Source organism: Euphorbia lathyris, chromosome 5 (genome assembly GCF_963576675.1).
Source record: "Euphorbia lathyris chromosome 5, ddEupLath1.1, whole genome shotgun sequence".
Classification (NCBI taxonomy): Eukaryota; Viridiplantae; Streptophyta; class Magnoliopsida; order Malpighiales; family Euphorbiaceae; genus Euphorbia; species Euphorbia lathyris.
This window is the reverse complement of record NC_088914.1, coordinates 66483045-66500791: the sequence shown is the minus strand read 5'-3', so window position 1 is coordinate 66500791 and position 17747 is coordinate 66483045.

Here is a 17747-nt window from a genome sequence, read left to right as displayed (position 1 = left end):
TAACCCTAGTAAGGTTTTTTTTGGTCTTTTCCTACCTATTGTAGAGGGGTATTTAAGCTTCTCTTTGTAAGGATGAACTAATTTCTTATCAATCAAAGACAACTTTCCTTTGGAAGCAAGGTTTCAAACCTATTTGGGATTAACTCCTACTAGTTTAGCTAGTGAAGAAATATTCTTTGTTAATTAAAATCATCACTATAGTCACGAATATGTATCAGTTGGTATAAGAGTTGATCGTTTCCTATGCTTCTTTAGCAATGGTTCAACCGAGACTACCACAAGAATCAATGGAAGTTGTAGATAATAAGATGGAGGATTTCAAAACCGAGATGAGGGAGCTAATCAGGGAACAAACTCGGGCTCAAATTGAAGAACAAAGACGCTTGGAAGAACAAATGAGAGCATCCATGGGGAGTTTCAACCTAGAAGTCCTAAACATGATTCTCCAACCCGTCGGAGGTCCTAACCAGATAAATGAGAAGATTCTGATATCCTAACCGCAAAGACAACCCACACCACCACGTTCACCTCTACCAAGGAGGAACGCACAACAAGACCCACGTCAAGAAGGCCTAAGGGCTCATGAGGTAATGAGATCGGACTATATTATTATGGATAATGAAGATAGTGATAGTGATGACTTTGATGGTGTTGGAAATACTGGATTTATTGGTAATAGAAATATGGATGTTGTTAGGGGAAACCCAAGATTTCAATGATAATTATGCTACGGGAGGATGCACCGAAAACTTCTATAGTGATGATGCCTTCAAGCTTAAACTTGATTGACCTTCATTCAGGGGTGAATTGGATATCGAGGGGTTCTTAGATTGGTTATCCAGGGTGGAGAGGTTCTTCGAACATGTCGATATTCTGGATGAGTGGAAAGTGCGATTAGTAGCTTACAGATTGAAAGGGGGAGCTTTAGTATGGTGGGACCAATTGAGGGAAAAAAGAAGAAGATGGGGAAGGGAGCCGATTCAGTCTTGGTTTCGGATGAAGGTGGTGCTTCGAGACTAGTTTCAACCGTCGGATTATGAAAAATATATTTACAGCCCATATCGGAGATGATCTAATGTGTCCAAATAAAATATTAAAGACTCAATGCACCACAAAAAAAACGAGAAATTAAGAGCCTCGATAGTTTTTTTTCTTTTTAATTTTTAGGGCAAAGTACAAAAAACATTACATGTGGTTTGCCCTATTTGCAAACAGAGCTCCATCGTTTAAAAGTTTATAAATAAAGATAAGTGGTATACATTTTTACAAACTAAAGTATTTGAAATTAAGTTTTAATGACAATCCAAATCATTTTTTTTAATTATATTTATATATTGACAAAACATAGATCCTACAATGAAATTGCAACTATGTAAAAATGAAGTTAATGTCAATTTAGTTCATAAATTTACAAAATAGTAAAATAAAATGTAAAATTTCCACTATATGATTTATGGTTTCGGTTTAGGTAGTTGTGTTTTGTCAATATGTAAAAATACAGTAAAGTCTTCATAAATTAATACTCGATAAATTAATAATCTCTTTAAAATAATAATTTATGGTCCCGGCTTAGGCCAGTTCAAAAAATAATCAATTTTAATAAATTAATAAGATAATAATTTTTTGGAACAACCCTTTGTAAATATATTGTTTTATTATCTCTATAAATTAATAATTTCTCAAATACATATACCAAGTATATATAGAATATTTTTTAACTATGATACATTGAATACCTTTAACATAATTATAGTGAACTTTCAAATTTAATCAACTTAAATAATGCACATTTAATTTTATTACGTAAAAATATGATGAATATAGTTCATTGATTTTAGACAAAAAAAAAAACTTTATTTGTTCATTGATTTTAGACAAAAACTTTATTTAAATTAGTAATATTTTTAAAAAAATTTAAAATCATTCTATAAATTAATAATTAATAATTTGTTGATTAATTAATATCTGTATAAATTAATAAAATTTCACGGTTTCAATATTATTAATTTATAGAGGTTTTACTGTAATTGTTTTAAGATAAATATTCTTTGTTGTAATCATAACTTAACAATATAATTTGAAATGTTCTTTTTTTTTTTTTAAATAAAGCATATCATAGACATTTATTTGCAAACTGATGTCTTCCTTTCTGAAATACACTCTCCAATCGTCCTTGATGACCTGAAACGATCAACAACAGTCAGAAAAGGGATCAGAGTTCAAACAAACCCTCTCTGATGCTTAGAGCATCTCCAATGGTTATACTACACAACCACTCAGTAGTCATACCACATCAGCAATCCCTCAAACTTTATTTCATTATACTATCATTCTCCAATGGTCATATTTTACAACCACTTAATCAAAAGTTTTTACTAATTTTTAATAGGGTAAATAATTTATTAGTCCTTATATTTTTACCTAACTCGATGTGTAATCTGTATATTTTAATAATATACTTGTTTGGGGTAAATGTAATTTTATTTCATTTATTCGTATTTTTACCATAAGTTATAATTATAACCTATAGTTTGTTATATTTATTATTTTTATTGTAAAAAATCAAAAGAAAAATAAAAGAATATAAAAGAAAAAAATAATAATAAAATCAGAAAAAGAAATAGTCAAAAGAAAAAGAAAGACATGAATTAGTGGGTTACAAAGTGGTAACATGCCATTTAACCAACTAAGTGTGCAGAAAAAGTCACAAGTGACCACTGTCAGCTTTTGATTAAATTATTCGAGAAGCTAAACATGCAAGAACATCAGAAGTAAGCTTGGATCCAGAAAATAGGCATCCCCAGCTTTTTGGATCTATCTTCAGCATCATCACAGGACAAGCACAGAGAGTATGAATTTTTCAAAGTCAGCTGCAGAAGCACAAAGACATTTCAGGTCAAAGCTAAAACAAGTCAAGTTGAGGGCTATAATTAAACAAGCACAATCAGATTTTCTTCAAGGTGAATACATGACAAATTTAGTGGGTAAGTGTATGTTTAGTGGACATGAATGTGAGTGTTCCCCAAGTCTTTTTCACCTATAAATAGCCCCTTCCATCTTTATTCCAAACCCCAACCAATTAAACTAAAAAATACACAACACATATCAACACTTTTCTCTCAAATATTTCGGCCTACTCATTCTTTTTCTAGCTCAAATTCGTTCCTTTTTCACTCCAAATTCATCCCCAAATTCGATCTTTCAAGCTTACAATTCAATTCCAATCAATAATCCTTCGTTCTTATAATCAATCCTAGTCATAATCTGTCACACCCGACCCTAGACGACCTCAATCGGCATCGGACGTCAAATAAAAAGATCATAATCATTACTTAAGAGTCTCCAAATTATCCAACGCATTATATTACAATTGAACTACCAAAGTTCTAACCATAATTCTCACAATAAGCAGCCAACTTCCAAACCCCGCCTAAACGCCTGTACTTTCTCACCTAAAAACATTAAAACATTTAAAAACGTGAGACAAAAATCTCAGTAAGAAACTATCAGCTTTAAAAACTAATTTTACTTAACATAGCTACATATATACATTTATAAAGGGATTTAATCAAAACCACTCAAAACTTAAATTCATAATATAGTCAAAGGATCAAACCAAAAACCAAAAATATATATAATCTTGTATCCATTCTTGAGTGCAAAACTTTATAAAATATTGTAATCAAATAAGTGTTTTATCAAACCAACTCGTATTTAATCAAACGTAAAACCTTATATCAAAATCAATCATAACCGAAAACATAATCCAAATGAACTTAAACCATTGTATCCATCCTCGAGTTTCTCCCCTTAAGTATCAATCCATAACCACATATATAGTCGAGACGTCTCTTAACATTGCCTATCCCATATGGTCTTATCCAACACTTCACTGCCATACCCAATAGGTCTTCAGACTGTGTACACAGGCCATGTCCCTCACTGAACATGGTCTTCAAATATAAAACCACCGATCCGGATAACTCTCGATGGATATAAAATCATTAAATCATAACGTGCTCAAATTTCCTTTCACAATCAAATTGCAAACTATTTCATAACCATAAATCATTTGGCTTCAATTAGCCCTTTTGTATTATGAAAATCATATTTGGAATGCAATCCAAAATAATAACAACAATAACCGCAACAGATTTCTCAATCCAAAAACAATTCGTAAGAAATCATCAAATTCATTTTGTTCAATATAGATATACATTGAAATCAAAAACATATATGTATATATGTAAATCAATGAAATTAAGCCTTAAATCAACATAATCAAGTAAAATCTGAAATTCACATAGAAGTATAGTCAATAGCTTCATTTGAACTATAATTTCACAATAAAAAGCAAAATCGTGTAAAATCCCAATTTGACAAAACCCTGAAATATCAATTTCTGAAAAAATTTTGATTATATATATATCGATATACATAAAACTCAAAATATAGTTGATAGTTACTTACTTTGGCTAAAATAGATCCGTTCAATTCGTCTCTAAACTCTGTCTAAGACGTTTCCTTTCCAAACACTGCTGAAACGCAAAAACTCTTCGGTTAGGACTTAGATCTATGCATAAGGATTCTATAGTTTCAATTTCAAGTGATTCGGACGATCGAATCTCCGTAAATCAAAGAAACGGTTGAAGAACGATGAACTGATAGAAAAGAAAAAGAAAAAAGAAAAGCAAAGCAACGGTGATAATCTCGTTTGCCTCTTCAAAATTTGGAATATATATCCAAATTTGACAAATATCACATTTGATCCTCTATCTTTCTATAATCTTTTAAAAATTATCCTAACTTATAATTTACACATAAAACCATCGAATTAATTCCAAACTTTTCCTATAGCACCAAATTAACCTCACACACCCAATAATTATCATATATACTAATATCAAGTTATAAATTCTAGAAATTTAGACACGGACGTGACAAATTTCCCCACTTTAAGAAAATTTCGTCCTCGAAATTCATATTCTCTAATCTATCTTAATTTCCTTCCATTAATTTCATCATTTATCCATATCGACATCTTAATATACTCTTAGTAACTCTAAACTTCAATTAGTCAATTCCATCATCAATAAATCCACAATAAAACTTCAAATATCATATATTCAACTTTATATAATATGATACAATTTATATTCGTATCGTCCTAACATACACCAAATCTCACTTTAATAAAGTGAAATCACAATTGATTCCATCAATTGCATATATATCAAATATATTTCACATATCTCCAAGTTCTATAAACTTCAAAAAATATCACTTTTGAACTGCTTATATGTATGATATTATATTATAATCTTCAATCATTAGCATCAACATCACCATCACTCTTATAAGAGTCATTTCATAAACATCAACATCAACATCACTAATATAAACCTCATTATATGATACAATTTCCTATCAATAAGAGTCATTTCATAAAATCTTAATATCAACATCACTCTTATAATTTTCCATTTAATTCCTCAAAATCAATTAAGCTAACCTGCTAAAAAAAATTTAATCACCACTATATATACCATCAATCCAACCAAATAAACTTCAATCGTTTCTTCAAACTATATAATCAAGAAAGATAGATTACCTAAATTACGATAATCAATATTTTTTTTCCAAACTCCAAATAATATCTTTACACCTATAAAAATCAATAAATCTATAATATCATTTGATTTTCTTATTTGACCTATAAACACTCAATTTGATCCTTATATAAACTTTAACAATAATCATACAAACTTCAATTATAAATAACTTCTATTAACAATATATGTACTACACAGTTTCAATTATCAACATATATATCCTCTTATATCATATTGATCTCTTAATTTCCTATCTCAAATTGTGCTTAAGATCAGAAAAATTTGTCCTCAAAATTCATATCTTAATTATTTCCTCAAACATCAAATATAGTCTCCCACTTTCCTTCTCATTGATCACTACCATCGGTATCTCTCTAAACATCACTTATATAACTCTAAATAATTCTGAACCTCAACCCGATAAAATTCAACAATAGATCTGTACTTTGAATGCAGATATCATTTATTCCAATTAAGATTCCATAACTTGTTAAACTCCTATCATAATCTCCAATTTATAATCAACCTCCCAAACAATTAATTGACATCTCCACATTTTCGCTTTCTTAATCACATATATATTATCTTCAAAACTCATCATATCATTTCAAAGTCTCCTAACCTTACTTCACATCTGAGATACGTATATTTTTCAGCTAACTATTAAACTCTCAAATATCAATTTCAAGTCACACTAAGGAGAAAAATCAAAAGAAAAACCAAATTCTGGTTTAAAGCTAAAATGACCTACATATTCCGTTTATAGCCTAACTTCTTCATACGGAGTCCGATTAAGGCGATTCAAAAACCCTTGGAAACGTAAGATAATAATAAAGAACTTTCATTTAGGATTCCATGACAGATTCGGCCTATATCTGGTCGAAAAATGCAACATAAGATTCAGATATGAATCTGATTTTCCAGCAGCACCTATATAGACAATTATCTATATATCTAGCTCAAAGTTATGACTTACTCATAACCCATATCACCACATATCAAATAATGTACTATTTTTCATACACCCAATATTTTACTAACCATCAAATCCTCGTAAAATTTCAAATTATTTCTTAGCTTGCACCAAATATTCATATTCCTCAATTACTATCAACCTTAGGTCCGAAGAATTTAACCTAGATGTTCTGATATCAAACTGTCACACCCGACCCTAGACTGTTAGATATTAGTCTTTAATATTGGTGTTGTGGAAATTCCACATGGAAAGAATAAGAAGGAAATCTGTATTTTATTTTGTCTAGAGACATCTGTATTTTGACAACCAGTTTTTTGGCTATAAATATCTTCAATCCTTCATACCTTTTCACTGACTGTTTTAATTATTCAAATACGTTCATAGGAAAATTAGTGAAATTGCTATCATTAATTTTATGTTAGGGAAATCCTAGAGGAAACTTAGTCAGAAACCCAATAGCAATTGATAGTTGGGGCTAATATTTCCTTAAGGACAGTGATTAATCACGTCCCTATTTTATGTTTGTGATCCCATATTTCTAACAATCTTAAGGAAATATTATGGAGAACGTGCTGAAGAATGTTGGTGATGCTGGTAAACTTGATCGGTTTGATGGGACGAATTTCACTCGTTGGAAGGAGACTATGAAATTTTTTCTGATCACTCTGAAATTTTTTTACATTCTGGACATTGATTTGCAATCTATTCCAGAATCGAGTGACAAAGATACTGATGGAATTGTGGCTGAACGTAAGAAGCGAGAAGAAGACGAGGCGCTATGTAGAGGATATATTCTGAACCATCTCTCTAATCGTCTTTATGATTTGTACATTCCTGTACAAAAGGCAAAGGATATATGGATATCACTGGAGACAAAGTATAATTCAGAAAAGCAAGGGGCAGATAAGTTTATCACTATGAAATTTTTTGAATTTACTATGAATGATTCTGCATCTGTACTTGACCAATCCATGAATTTCTTATCTTGGCCTCTAAATTTAAGGATCTTACTATAGAAATTCCAGAGAAATTACTTGTGGGGGCAATCATAGCCAAATTACCTCCAAGTTGGAATAACTATAGAAAGAAATTGTTGCACACTTCTGAGGATTTTAATTTGGAACAAATTCAGAAGCATTTACGAATTGAAGAGGAAACTCGAATTCGTGATAAGAAACATGATGTTGCTTCTAGTTCTAAAGTTAATTATGTCAGTAATAATCAGAAGGGGGGAAAAAAGAGGAAAGGAAATTATCAGAATAATCCCAACAACAACAAAAAGTTTAAGAAGAATTTGTCTGATGTTGTTTGTTATAATTGTGGTGAAAAAGGACACATCAAAAGATTCTGTAAGAACCCCAAGAAGAAGGATAGCAAAAATCAGAATAAGAAGGAGAGTGAGGACAAAGCAAATGTTGTTGAACATATTGACAATAATGAAATTATTGCCATGGTTTCTGAGTTGCAAATTGGTATGATCCAAGAATTGCATATGGCATCTCTTACCATAAGCAATGATTGGTGGTATGATTCTGGTGCAACTACTCATGTTTGCAACAACAAAGGACTCTTCAAGACTTATATTGATTATTCTCCAGACCATGAAGTTTTGTTGGGTTATCATCACTCTTTCAAGGTTCAAGGAACCGGGACTGTTGAAATTCAGTTTACTTCTGGAAAGAAAGTTATTCTCACAAATGTTCTTCATGTTCCTCAAATTAGGAAGAATTTAGTTTCTGGTTTTATGTTATGTAAAAAGGGGTTAAAGGCTGTAATAGAATCTGATAAAATAATTTTGTCTAAGGCTGGAGCATTTGTTGGGAAAGGTTATGTCTGTGATGGAATGTTCAAATTGTCTATTAATAAAGTTGAGAATTCTGCTTATTTTCTTGTGCATGCAATTGAATGTACTTCTTTTCATTTGTGGCATAATTGTTTAGCACATACCAACTATAGAACCATGAAATATATGTCTAAAAATGGAATGATATCTTATGGTAATGATCATGAAGATAAATGTGAGGTATGTGTTCAAGCAAAAATGAAAAGGAAACCATTTCCTAAAATTGAAAGAAGTACAGAAATGTTAGAACTTATTCATTCTGATATTTGTGAATTTAATGGAAATTTAACTAGAGGAGGTAATAGGTATTTCATAACTTTCATTGATGATAGTTCTCGTTTTACCTATGTTTATTTGTTAAAAACAAAAGACCAAGCATTTGAAATGTTTAAATGTTATAAAGCCATGGTAGAGACACAAAAGAATAAGAAAATTAAAATTCTACGCAGTGATAGAGGTGGGGAGTATTTTCCTACAGAATTTTCTTCTTTTTGTGAATCTAGTGGAATTATACATCAGGTTAGTGCTCCTTATAGACCTCAACAAAATGGAGTTGCTGAAAGAAAAAATGGTGTTTTAGGGGATATGCTAAATGCAATGCTTGTTAATGAAAATTTGCCATTTAATTTATGGGGAGAAGCTTTGCTAACTACATGTCATATACACAACAGAGTACCTTCTAAGAAATTTAAGGTTTCACCTTATGAAATTTGGAAAGGAAGGAAACCTAATATAAGTTACTTTAAGGTGTGGGGTTGTGTTGCATATTACAAGGTCCCAGATCCTAAGAAAACTAAATTAGGACCAAGGGCTTTGAAAAGTGTTTTTGTGGGCTATGTTGAAAATTCAAAAGCATATAGGTTTTTGGATTTGGATTCTAATGTTATAGTGGAATCACGAGATGCTGAATTCTTTGAAAATAAATTTCGTGGCGATTCCACAGGAACAGAAACCTCAATAGCACCACAAATTTCTTCAAACTCAAATGGGAAAAGAGTTGTGCCTGATTCTTCTAATGAACCAAGAAGAAGTGAAAGAACTAGAAAAGAGAAGAATTTAGGTCCAGATTTTATTAATTCTCAAGCTATTCTCTTTCTGGTGGAAGGAAATAGAAATGGGGTTACTCATAAAATACCAATTGTACTTACTGTAGAAGATGATCCCAAAACTTTTCAAGAAGCAATGGCTTCTAGAAATTCAGCTTTTTGGAAAGAGGCAATCAATGATGAAATGGATTCATTGATATCAAACAATACTTGGTATATTACGGACTTGCCTCCAGGGTCCAAAACTGTTGGATGCAAATGGGTATTCAGGATTAAGTATAATACAGATGGATCTATAAATTCTTTCAAAGCTAGATTGGTTGCACAAGGCTTTACTCAAAAAGAAGGGGTAGATTATTTTGACACTTATGCACCTGTGGCTAGAATTTCATCCATTAGAGTACTTATGGCTTTAGCTTCTATTTTTGGTCTATGTGTACATCAAATGGATGTGAAGACGGCTTTTCTAAATGCGGATTTAGAAGAAGAAGTGTACATGAAACAACCTGAGGGTTTTGTTCTCCCTGGAAATGAAAATAAAGTTTGCAAATTGGTTAAATCCTTGTATGGATTAAAACAAGCGCCTAAACAATGGCACGAAAAATTTGATTCTGTTATTTTATCAAATGGTTTTACTTATAACTCAGCAGATAGGTGCATTTACTCTAAGTTTACAAAAGATTATGGTATCATCATATGTTTATATGTTGATGACATGTTAATCTTTGGAACCAATATGAAAGGAATTGATGAGACAAAGAACTATTTGAGTTCATGTTTTAAAATGAAAGATTTAAATGAAGTTGATACTATCTTAGGTATCAAGGCTATAAAACATAGTGGGGGTTTTGCGTTGAGTCAATCTCATTATATTGAAAAAGTGCTTAATAAATTTTTGCACTTAAAGTTTAAAGAGGCTAATTCCCCTTATGATTCATCTTGTAAACTTAGTAAAAGTGAGGGAAGAGGTGTTGCTCAACTTGAGTATGCTAGTGCAATAGGAAGTATGATGTATGCATCACATAGTACTAGACCAGATATTGCATTTGCAGTCTGTAAACTTTCTAGATTTACGAGTAATCCGAGTCGTGAACATTGGAAAGCGATTGGTAGGGTTTTAGGTTACTTAAAAAGAACCAAAAACCTTGGATTATATTATAATAAATTTCCAGCAGTTCTTGAGGGTTATTCAGATGCTAGTTGGATAAATACTATCGTTGATAGTAAGTCCACAAGTGGTTGGATTTTTATGCTTGGTGGAGGAGCTGTTTCTTGGGCTTCAAAGAAACAAACTTGTATTACTCATTCCACAATGGAGGCTGAATTTTTGGCCTTAGCAGCAGCAGGAAAAGAAGCTGAATGGATGAGGAATATGTTATTAGATATTAAGTTGTGGCCACAACCGATGTCAGCCATTTCTTTGAACTGCGATAGTGAAGCTACTTTGTCTAAAGCTTATAACAAGATATATAATGGAAAGTATAGACATATTAGCTTAAGACATTCATATGTACGACAGTTAATATCAGACGGGATTATAACTGTTGTATATGTTAAGTCTTGTAATAATTTGGCAGATCCTTTCACAAAAGGACTTCCAAGGGACATAGTATATAAAATGTCGAAAGAGATTGGTTTAAGACCTATATGATTACATCAACAACAACAGAAACCCAACCAATGTATAGTATTATCACTACGTAAAGGTTCAATGTGGTAAAAACAAGTTGTTGATAACTGATTGATATACTAACTATAATAATAAATTATATAGTATATGATTATTAGGGTGAGTCTTAGACTCTTAATGAAGCTTGATATGTTGTATTTGAACTTCACCTATATGGACAGAAGGAGTGGTGCCGCTCCTAATGAAAGTGTGGTCTACTTTTATAATTGTCCATGAAGTCTAGGATGAGCGCATGGCCATAATAGTGCTACCATTTCTATGAACGTACGTTTATATAGAAGTTATGTGTGTGATACTTCCGGTATAACAAAAGGGATTATGGCTCAAAAGCGGCAAGCCGCCATTAATTTCGTTTTTCCTTGAAGTGTTACACTAAGTGGAGGTCCAAATCGCAAGATACCGATATTTATGCATAACTCTAATGAGATTTATTTAAACACCAATACATAAAGCCTAAGTGGGGGATTGTTAGATATTAGTCTTTAATATGGTGTTGTGGAAATTCCACATGGAAAGAATAAGAAGGAAATCTGTATTTTATTTTGTCTAGAGACATCTGTATGTCTAGAGACATCTGTATGTCTGGAGATATCTGAATGTCTAGAGACATCTGTATTGTCTGGAGACATCTGTATTTTGACAACCAGTTTTTTGGCTATAAATATCTTCAATCCTTCATACCTTTTCACTGACTGTTTTAATTATTCAAATACGTTCATAGGGAAATTAGTGAAATTGCTATCATTAATTTTATGTTAGGGAAATCCTAGAGGAAACTTAGTCAGAAACCCAATAGCAATTGATAGTAGGGGCTAATATTTCCTTAAGGACAGTGATTAATCACGTCCCTATTTTATGTTTGTGATCCCATATTTCTAACATAGACGACCTCAATCGGCATCGGGTGTAAAATAGAAAGATCATAATCATTACTTAAGAGTCTCCAAATTATCCAACGCCATTATATTACAATTGAACTACCAAAGTTCTAACCATAATTCTCACAATAAGCAGCCAACTTCCAAACCCTGCCTAAACGCCTGTACTTTCTCACCTAAAAACATTAAAACATTTAAAAACGTGAGACAAAAATCTCAGTAAGAAACTATCAGCTTTAAAAACTAACTTTACTTAACATAGCTACATATATACATTTATAAAGGGATTTAATCAAAACCACTCAAAACTTAAATTCATAATATAGTCAAAGGATCAAACCAAAAACCAAAAATATATATAATCTTGTATCCATTCTTGAGTGCAAAACTTTATAAAATATTGTAATCAAATAAGTGTTTTATCAAACCAACTTGTATTTAATCAAACGTAAAACCTTATATCAAAATCAATCATAACCGAAAACATAATCCAAATGAACTTAAACCATTGTATCCATCCTCGAGTTTCTCCCCTTAAGTATCAATCCATAACCACATATATAGTCGAGACGTGTCTTAACATTGCCTATCCCATATGGTCTTACCCAACACTTCACTGCCATACCCAATAGGTCTTCAGACTGTGTACACAGGCCATGTCTCTCACTGAACATGGTCTTCAAATATAAAATCACCGATCCGGATAACTCTCGATGGATATAAAATCATTAAATCATAACGTGCTCAAATTTCCTTTCACAATCAAATTGCAAACTATTTCATAACCATAAATCATTTGGCTTCAATTAGCCCTTTTATATTATGAAAATCATATTTGGAATGCAATCCAAAATAATAACAACAATAACCGCAACAGATTTCTCAATCCAAAAACAATTCGCAAGAAATCATCAAATTCATTTTGTTCAATATAGATATACATTGAAATCAAAAACATATATGTATATATGTAAATCAACGAAATTAAGCCTTAAATCAACATAATCAAGTAAAATCTGAAATTCACATAGAAGCATAGTCAATAGCTTCATTTGAACTATAATTTCACAATAAAAAGCAAAATCGTGTAAAATCCTAATTTTACAAAACCCTGAAATATCAATTTCTGAAAATTCTTTGATTATATATATATCGATATACATAAAACTCAAAATATAGTTGATAGTTACTTACTTTGGCTAAAATAGATCCGTTCAATTCGTCTCTAAACTCTGTCTAAGACGTTTCCTTTCGAAACACTGTCGAAACGCAAAAACTCTTCGGTTAGGACTTAAATCTATGCATAAGAATTCTATAGTTTTAATTTCGAGTGATTCGGACGGTCGAATCTCCGTAAATCAAAGAAACGGTAAAGAAACGATCGAAGAACGATGAACTGATAGAAAAAAAAAAAGAAAAAAGAAAAAAGAAAAGAAAAGCAAAGGTGATAATCTCGCCTGCCTCTTCAAAATTTGGAATATATATCCAAATTTGACAAATATTACATTTGATCCTCTATCTTTCTATAATCTTTTAAAAATTATCCTAACTTATAATTTACATATAAAACCATCGAATTAATTCCAAACTTTTCCTATAGCACCAAATTAACCTCACACACCCAATAATTATCATATATACTAATATCAAGGTATAAATTCTAGAAATTTAGACACGGACGTGACATAATCCTTCCAATTTCAAGCTTTTGTTCATCGTTCCAAATATTATTTTCCAGCAGTCACTATATTCGAGTTTCATCAGTAAAATCATTCTTCCAAGTCCTTAATTCGATACAAATTGCTCTTTTTCCAATCAAACACAAATCCGGCCACTTTTCCTACTCAAATTCACGCCTAAAACTCACTTTCCTAGCCGAAATATCATTTTCGCCACATCAATTTCCGAATTCGCCTACACTCACGTTTAATCAATTAGCTCACTATACACGCGTTCACTCAAGTCAAGCATCGGTCTCAGGATAACGACCTCAGGCAAACACGACGTTTCAATGCGACGCTTTGACGCAACCGCTCACCACTTCGGTTAATTCATTTCAATTTTAATTTCAATCATTATTGTTTTTGATATTGTGAATATTAACTTTGCTATTGTTTTGATTGTAATTATTTCTATTCGGTTGATTGTAACCCAAAACTCTCATTTTAAAGTAAATATAAAGAAAAAGATTCAAAAAATCTTGTTTTTGCTTTAGTATTCTCATATTTTTAATCATTGAAAACTATTGGTCCAATTCTAGTTAAAGTTGTGCTGACGGCAACTAGGAACCCAGGGAAACGTTTTCACAATCCTTACTTTTCACGTACAATTGTTTGATTATTAGTCATTTTCCATTAGATATAGGCGCATATCTACAAAAAAAAAAACCGTTTTCTAAAACGTAGGTTGAGAACCTAATTCTCTGGCACGCCCGCATTTCCACGCACGAGTCAAGGTTGTAAAGGGAATATTTTTTATTCTCAAAAATAACGCCAATAATTTCTGGCACGCCCAGTGGGACCGATTCTTAAGTTTTCGGTTTCTAAAATTTTGTGCCAAAATTTTTGTGTATATACACTGCATTAGCTCACCCAGTTTAAAAACTCCCACGTTAAAATTTTTATTGCCTCAGTACTAAGAATTTTCGTGACCCTACCTTTCTTAAGATCCCGTTTTTCCCGTGGCTTTGCCATATTTACAAATTCATCCAAGATCTTCAGTTAATTTTGAATCATATTTTGGGTGATTTTCCTTTCCTATAATTTTAATTCATCCTTTCCAATTAAAATCATCACATTCACTTGGCTTCAAATTTGTGAATATTATTTGAAGTTTTGTTTGAAGTTCAATTTCAAAAATTTCATTTGCACATTTAAACTTTTTTTTGCATTTAGTTTCAACCTGTTCATATTTTTGGTTTTCAAATTTTAAAGAATTTTTTCGAAAGTTTATACACGCAGGATGCCTCCTAAAAAGACAGGAAAGGAAGTGTCCGAGAGTAGCAACGTCCAGGGACAGGAAACGCACGAAGAAATCCCAGCCACCGGAGAGGTAGCTGAGACAGTTAACCAGTTCGAGGCCCGGGATGGACGAATAGGTCCACCGGAGAAAGACCGTTTCGAGATCATTCTCGAGAGGGTCTAACAACAGCAACAGCAAGCGATGAAAAAGTATAAACAAGAACAGGAGGAGTCTGACAAGAGATGGGCGAATGCGTTTGCTCAACTTGTGCAGGCTATAAGTTCTATTCCTGAACCTATGAATGTTGCAGGTAAAGCCCCAGTTGTACAGGACAGCATCAGTATTGTTGACCTGACTTCATAAACAGCAAGATACCCGAGAAATGCGTTGAAGCTGTCGTGAAAGCCAACAGCAGTGCAGCTGAGAAGGAAAGTTCACCTGCTGACCATAAATACAAATCACCTTCAGCTCGGGAAGAAAACATGAAGTTCAACGAGCGGAGTGACAGGATTAGCCCGGATCGTGGTTCAGTCTCAATGCCTACACCAACTATGCATTACAAAGGGCATACAGGGATGGACAACAGGGCAAGCAATTATGATGACTACCCCAACCGTAACTGGGGGTAAAAATCGTGATTATGGTCACAATAAAAATGCTCCTGTACAGGTTGACCAGATCAATGACATGGACGACAGGCAGCGCATCAGGGATGTGGTGCGAGAAATTTACGGACTTACCTTAAGAGAAGTTTATCGCCCCGAATCTCTTAAATTAGGATTGGGGAGCATGTTTTTAGGATCTAGAATGGCTATTGATCCACGTATTCTCTCAAGCAGCTTCCAAAAAAGCTTTATTCACCATAAACATCTGAATGAGTAAGTACTCATGGGCTTTGAAGAGTTTAAGCACATATATTGGTTTCGGGTCTAAACTGAAGTCTGGTCATTCAGGGGCCATTTAATTACTACTCTATCACAAACTTTTAAAGCACAACCCTATATTTACAAATTGGTTATTGCTTTAAATCACATGTATCTAATTAAGATAATGTATTCTTTTTATTGGGTTTAGTTAGAGTTAAACCTCGTCCCCCTCCATGTGGATGCACTTTCATACGAGTACAACCCAGGTAGATCTATCACATTCGTATACGCACGTTGATAAATAATAATTAAGTATTAGTTGATCAAAATTAATTAAGTAATAATACATATCTTATCTTTTGCCATATGTTTAAATTATCACTTCCTCCTTTTCAGGAGGAATCTATTCTATCTTACAAATTAGAGGCATCACTATTATATTAGTTTAGGAGAATTAATTAAGGGTATTGCTATTTACCGCCCCTAAATTCCTTACTACCGCCATCTTTTGACAATTTTGCCCTTTGCATAATTTTTGATTCAAAATTTGAGAGAAAAATTTAAAATTTGGCCTAAACGGATGCGGCATCCGTTCGGCCCATGGTGGGGGCGGACGCGACACTCCGACCGACCCATGGCAAGAACGGATGGCGCATCCGCCCCCACCATGGGCCGGGCGGATGCGCCATCCGTTCTCACCCTTGGTGGGGCGGAGTGCCACGTCCGCCCCCACCATGGGCCGAACGGATGCCGCATCCGTTTAGGCCAAATTTTGAATGTGCAAAATCGTAAAAATTTTAGTGACGAAAAATACTAAATCGTTCAATTTTTTATGACGAAAAATGCAAAATTCCCCAATTTTTTGTGACAAAAAGTACAAAATCGTCATGAAAAATATGTATTATTTTCATGAGTTCTTTGATAAAAAAAAACATAAATTTTAATGTTTCCGACTCGTAATCGTCCATTTTCGTGGTTCAGGTTGTTACACATCAATTATTTTCATAATTTCAATTATTGTTTTTCGGGTTTATGATTTTGGAGAGATAATTTTTAATTTTTGATCAAAAGTATGAGAAGGGCAAAAAAGTCCAAATGAAGGCGGTGATAGTAATTTGAGTGCGGTATTTAGCCGCTCACTTAATTAATGGGTAATTAATTTATTAGTCCCTATATTTTGACAAAACACACTGTTTAGTCCCTGTATTTTCAAAAACACATGATAAAGTCCCTAACCTTTTTCTCGATGAACTGTTTAGTCCCTAACGTTTTTCTTGGTGAACTGTTTAGTCCCTGCCGTTAAACTTTCGTGAAGATTTTGTTAGTCAATTTGGATTTGCGTTCTTCTTTTCCTTTCCTTTAAACTCTAATGCATCTGAAATCAACTTTGAGTGTTCTCCTTCTTTATTTTCTTCTTAATCGTTTAAATTCGTAAGCATTGGGTCTTTTCTTTTTCTTGTTCTCCATACAAATAGCTTCTTCTTCTAAATTGGATTTTCTCTTCTAAAGTTTGAAGGTAAATAGTAAAGGGTAATTTAGTCACTTCTGAAGTCATAAATGGTAAAAAAATCTAACAAACAGATGGAAGGACTAAACAGTTCACTAAGAAAAAGGTTAGAGATCTTACCATGTGTTTTTAAAAATACAGGGACTAAACAGTGAGTTTTATCAAAATATAGGAACCAATAAATTAATTACCCTTAATTAATATATAATAGTTGTGAAAATATGCAATTACTTTTTTGCTAATTAATGTTTGTATGAGGTTACAACTAACCACGATTTCCATAATCTTCAAATCATATATTTAATTCGAATAAAATCTGGTAATTAGATCTAATTTTCCAATTAAGACCCAAATATGTTTAAACTAAT